The sequence below is a fragment of the Schistocerca piceifrons genome, chromosome 5, assembly GCF_021461385.2.
Source record: "Schistocerca piceifrons isolate TAMUIC-IGC-003096 chromosome 5, iqSchPice1.1, whole genome shotgun sequence".
Taxonomy (NCBI): Eukaryota; Metazoa; Arthropoda; class Insecta; order Orthoptera; family Acrididae; genus Schistocerca; species Schistocerca piceifrons.
Window position 1 is genome coordinate 128819811 of NC_060142.1, and position 6326 is coordinate 128826136.

A 6326-nucleotide genomic window follows, 5' to 3' on the forward strand; every position below is an offset into this window, starting at 1 on the left:
GGCTAGACGACAAATCTACGGATTTAGAAGTATATAGCATTAGAGGAAAGATAGATACTGCCTAAAGGACAATTAAAGAGACCTTTGGGGAAAAGAGAACCACTTGTATGAATATCAAGAGCTCAGATGGAAAACCAGTCCTAAGCAAAGAGGGGAAAGCAGAAAGGTGGAAGGAGTATATAGGGTAGCATTATGGAAATGGAAGAGGGTGCGGATGAAGTTGAGATGGGATATATGATACTGAGTGAAGAATTTAACAGAGTACTGAAAGATCTAAATCGAAACAAGGCTCCGGGAATAGACAACATCTCGTTAGAACTACTGATATCCTTCGCAGAGCCAGCCATGACCAAACTCCTCCATCTTGTGAGCAAGACGTATGAGACAGGCGAAATACCCTCAGCCATAAAAAATAATGTAATAATTCCAATTCCAAAGAAAGCAGATGCTGAAAGGTCTAAAAATGACCGATGTACCAATTTAATATGTCATGATTGCAAAATACTAACACGAATTCTCTACAGAAGAATGGAAAAACGGGCAGAAGCCGACCTCGGATTCAGAAGATTTGTAGGAACACGAGAGGCAATGACCTGCGACTTATTTTAGAAGATAGGTTAAGGAAAGCCAAATCTACGTTTACGGCATTTGTAGACACAGAAAAAGCTTTTGATAATGGTGGGTCGAATACTCTAGTTCAATTTCTAAAGAATGCAGGGGTAAAATAGAGGGAGCGAGAGCCTATTTACAGTTTATAGAGAAACCAGGTGACTGTCATAAGAATCGAGGTACATGAAAGGGAAGCATGGTTGGGAAAGGAGTGAGACAGGGTTGTAGCCTATCTCCGATGTTATTCAATCTGTGTATTGAGCAAGCAGTAAAGGAAAGAAAACTAAAATGTGATGTAGGAATTAAAATCTGGGGAGAATAAATAAAAATTTTGAGGTTTGCCGATGACATTGTAATTCTGTCAGAGACAGTAAAGGATCTGGAAGAGCAGCTGAACGGAATGGACAGTGTCTTGTAAGGAGGATATAAGATGAACATCAACAGAAGCAATACGAGGATAATGGAATGTAATCGAATTAAGTCAGGTGATTCTGAAGGAAAGAGATTAGGAAATGAGACACTTGAAGTAGTAAAGGAGTTTTGCTATTTGGGGAGCAAAATAACTGTTGACGGCTGAAGTAGAGAGGATATAAAATGTAGACTGGCAAAAGCAAGAAAGGCGTTGAAGAAGAGATAAATGTTAACATCGAGTACAGATGGATGATAAACTGTTTAGATAAGAAGAGAATGGAAGCTTTTGAAATGTGATGCTACAGAAAAATGCTGAAGATTAGATTGGTAGACCGCGTAACTAATGAGAAGCTAATGAACAGAATTGGGGAGAAAAGAAATTTGTGGCACAGTCCGACTAAAAGAAGGGACAAGTCGGTTGGTAGGACACATTCTGAGACAGCAACCGATCGCCAATTTATTACTGGAGGGAAGCATTGGGGGGGGGGGGGGGGGGAGGATAGTAGAGAGAGGCCAAGAGATGAATACAGTGAGAATATTCAGAAGAATGTAGGTTGCAGTAGTTACTCGGAGGTGAAGAGGCTTGCACAGGATAGAGTAGGATGATCAGCTCCAGCAAACCAGTTTTCAGAGCAAAAATCACAACAACAAAACTTCGTTGGTATATGCTCAAAGTTCCATTTACTAGTGCATCTGAATTCTTCTCTCCAGTGCGAATGACGTGCTGTGTTCTATTGCCTAGGAACTCTTCAATCACAAATCGGTGTAACATTTAATTGGCTCGTATTCTGCCAGTTTGGCTGCGGAGTACCAAACGCTTTCCACAAGTAGAGGAACACAGCATCAGGCGTCTCCTGGACGAGCAGAGGCAACTGAATTTCACAGTATCTTACTAATTTACACGAAGAAGATTTCCAGCCTCCATAAAGGGCATAATAAGCGAGAATAAGCATTTTCCTTAACTCTACCATACAGAGTATAATTGACAGAAACGCAGATGTTTTTATATGTTGTATCTTAATATGTACAAAAATGGTTCAAATGGCTCTGAGCACTATGGGACTTAACATCTGTGGTCATCAGTCCCCTAGAACTTAGAACTACTTAAACCTAACTAACCTAAGGACATCACACACATCCATGCCCGAGTCAGGATTCGAACCTGCGACCGTAGCAGTCGCGCGGTTCCGGACTGAGCGCCTAGAACCACTAGACCACCGCGGCCGGCTAATATGTACACACACATCAGTGTGTTGTTTGGTTTTCTCAGTGTCGGTCTTCCCACAAACAAGTCACAAACTTTACGACCTGAAGTTTTCTACATGGTCGTAACTGTACCACGAAGTGAACGACGCCTGTCAGTATACACTAACCATTTTGCGTCCCCGTGTCTGCACTTCTACACAAGACCTGCTGCCCGGGGGAAAATAAACATTAGTGCCTCGCTTTTGCGACACCCACTTGGAGGTATTAACCAACCTAAAAATATACTACTTGTAATAGCTAAATCACTGCAGCCCATAGGTAGTAGGGTAAGGGCGGTGCTAGGACACTTTAGATATCAAAATGATATGCAAGTTAATGAAATTTATCAATTAATTACTGTCGTCTGCAGATGATGTCATGTGTTTTCCTCAGCTGGCACGTGCGTCCCTGGACCAGTCCCTCCTCCCCCTCCCGCTCCCCCTCCCCCATCTACTCTATTGGTGGGAATTGTGAATTTTGGGGGAATTGCGAATTTTTGCGTTAATTTCGAATGTTGATGGGAATTTCGAATGTTGGCAGAAATTTCGCGTTTTGGCGGGAATTTCTAATTTTGCTGGGAATTTTTTTTTGTCTCAAGCCTCTGATGACGTATCACCCCACTACCCTCCCCCTGGAATTGGAGGGATATTCAAAATGGCGATGCCCTCTTTGGGACTCGAACCTCGTCCTTCGGGAACGAAGGCCCAAGGGCGCCACCAACACATGGAAACAATGCAGATGCAGGAGAGGAAGGTTAGGTTAGTGTACTTTATTTATTTTGGTTGGGAAACTGAAGTAGAGATTGGGCCTAATTACGTAATTAGGCACAAACATTGGGCCTCATTACACAACTACACGCATAGCACTAGACAAGGACTGCCTAAAATCGCAATACAGCTCAAAAATTGGCGATCCCATACGACTGGTGTTATCCTGCTGGGAAAAAATTCGTAATACAACTCTAAACTAGTGGCAGACACACTCAAACTGTAGCCTTCACCTACATCCTGGCAGGGAAAAGGTTGGGGTGCAAGATACTATCTTTTTTTTTTTTTTTTTTGCGGGAATTACTTTCAGCTGACATGATGTTGCTGTTGGATGGAGAGCAGTTTCATAAGTCTATTACCTGTAAGCACACAGCAGAGGACTGTACCTATCGATGTTTGACATCAGAGTTGGCTATAGACACTTGCTCGACAATCACCCTCCAGTCCAGGCAATCAAAGCCAATACATGCAACTATAACTGATGGAAACTGCTTCACTGCTGTGATTACATGTCTAAATTGTCATGAAAAAAAACAGCACTCGTAATCAACGGTTCATAATGCAACACATGTATTGAGATTGGGAAAAATCATCGTAATGACACAACTACCACAAAAACTGACCCCAGAAAATTGCAGAGGGGCAGCAACTGCAGCTGTGTCCTCCTTGATGTGCAGTCACGAACTAACCAACTTGGAACCAGTCTTACCATCCCGCTCTAACAACCCTCATCCCTCCCTCTCCTCACTGTAGGTAGGAATAAAGGCCTGTTCTGTCTTGTCACTCACGACCTACAAAGAGATTCTTCTGATGGCATTGATATACTGTCTTCAGTCTGCAGAAATCAGTCACAGATAGACAAAAGACAAGAACAAGACACTTCATCAATCTGTTAAACGTAGACGTGACCTGACTCTCCTCCTGGAACAACAAAAAAATTCCCGAGAATCCTCCAGATTGCTTTTATCAAATGTCCACTGCTTAGAAAACAGGATGCCCTCTGCCTAAAGCGACCACAGACCCCGGAACAGCGTCTCACCAATCTGGCTGCAGAGTCTTCAGTACAATGCGACCCCGAAGAGCGTGTGGCTGGGCAGTCAGCGCTATTGACGCCGACAAAAGCCACACATACCACAGAGCGCGATGCCGACATCCCATGGGACAAAACCGAGATAAATGAAGGCTATCCTGACCGTGGGTTGTTTGTTTGAAAGGACAGCTGTGACCTTCTATGGAACTCACCCATCACGCCTCCAGAGGCCCGAGAGCAAGCGCACGTCGTTCTGAGGGGAAAAAACACTGCACTGTAACACTTGTATTAAACATCTATTCTACTCAAGCATCTATCGTGATGATAATAAATGCCCTTTTTCCATGAAAACAGGCAACGGCCTTGCCGCAGTGGATACACTAGTTCGCATCAGATCACTGAAGTTAAGCACTGTCGGGCGTGGCTGGCACTTGGATGGGTGACCATCCGGGCTGCCATGAGCTCTTGCTATTTTTCGGCATGCACTTAGCCTCGTCTTGCCAACTAAGGAGCTACTCGACCGAACAGTAGCGGCTCCGGTCAAAGAAAACCATCTTAACGACTGGGAGAGCGGTGTGCTGACCACACGCCCCTCCTATCCGCATCCTCACCTGAGGATGACACGGCGGTCGGATGGTACCGATGGGCCACCAGTGGCCTGAAGACGGAGTGCTTTTTCCATGAAGATAGGAAATTAGTTTTATGAGCAAAACTGGTATAGGTGTTGGACTGCAGGTCGCAATTCGCATTTCAATATTTTGCGACATCCAACAAAATGCACCGCCGCCGATTACAGGTGACCAGACTGCAGGCACATGTCCACCCCACGTAAAATCGGAAAAAAACTTCCACTATTTTCCTGTGGAAACTACCGATCACTGCAGAATGTCCTCATTATATCGAAACCATCTCTGGAGTAAAGAAAAAGAGAGAATTTAAACTCTGAATAAAAAAATGTATGTTAAGCATGCCTTTCAGCCTGATGGACAAATTACACGGCCTAAGAGCATCTTTCATGTTCAAATCAGTGTCTTTAAATAAAGTGTCATGCACATGTGTCTTACAAACATTTCAGATAGTTGAAATAACATTACAGAATACAACCTTTCATGCCATTTGCTCACATGTCGGAAGAAAACACTGTCATTTTACATTCGACAACAACATGCTATAATTCAAGAGAATGTTACCGTTTTGTATACTATAGCACGTCCTGTTTTACCAATGCGATGCTATACTACACTGGCTTTTATGAAATAAATCATGAGAGCCTGTCTTGTAATAGAACATCCTATAAGATTTTACCATGTCTTTCTCTTCTAATACTTCGAAAGCAGCAGATTCTTGCATTCTAGTTTTGTAAGCAATTCGATCATCACAGCCTGTTTCACGCAATCACGACAATAATAATAAAAACAGTCAAAATTCCACGAGAATATATACAGCCGATTTCTATGGTTTTAGGAGCAACATCGGTGTAGTTTTGAGAGAACTGTATGCATCAAAACTTTAACGACTTACACCACTCCTTGTAATAGAAACTCCCATAATAATATGCAATAGAAACTCATGTATTGTTCCTTCGTAAGTAGTTTAATACATTTCTCTTTTCCAGGCTGTAACACATCCAAGCATTGTACGACTACAGCTTTGTACACCGCCATACACTTCGTTTTATCCACAATGACTTCGAGATCTGCATCAGCTGCTAAACTGCTGTCAACATGTTTTGATTCATTGGCTGTCACAGTAAGCTGAGCATTGCATGGAATAAACTTCGCAGCTCACACAAAGCACCGGACAGTAGAAATAAAATACAGAGGTGATGTTCGTTACTGAAAAAAATGTGGAAGACATCACAACATATGGAAGCTGGAAAATTTTGTGGCGTTCTAGAACGTTTCTGACAGCTATCTGAAGGTGATGTCCTCTACAGTTAATCTTACCTTCCACAGCGACAGTGTAGCAGATGTCTCAGTGTTCCATTTTGAAGAGCACTGTTTCCTCATTTTGCAGTCATGTACATGATTACTTTTCATGTGTTGACCACCGCCAGAGGGTGCTGTCCACAACATGTGAGAGATAGTAGAAATAAAAAGAGGTACTGTTATCTTATTGGTGAAAAAAAACATGTGGATGGCATCACAGCATATGGAAACAGAACAAGTCTGCAGCATTGAGGAACGCTTCCAAACAATTGTCTGAAGGTGATGACCTTTACGTGTAATCCTGTGCTCCACGGTGATAAGTAACAGTGACAATAT

At 42.8% G+C, this 6326-nt stretch overlaps 1 pseudogene; it reads left to right on the forward strand.

Annotated features, from left to right (window-relative positions):
* The first annotated feature begins 4415 nt into the window (after nt 1-4415).
* Nucleotides 4416-4533, forward strand: LOC124799894 (annotated as a pseudogene).
* The last annotated feature ends 1793 nt before the right edge of the window (nt 4534-6326 follow it).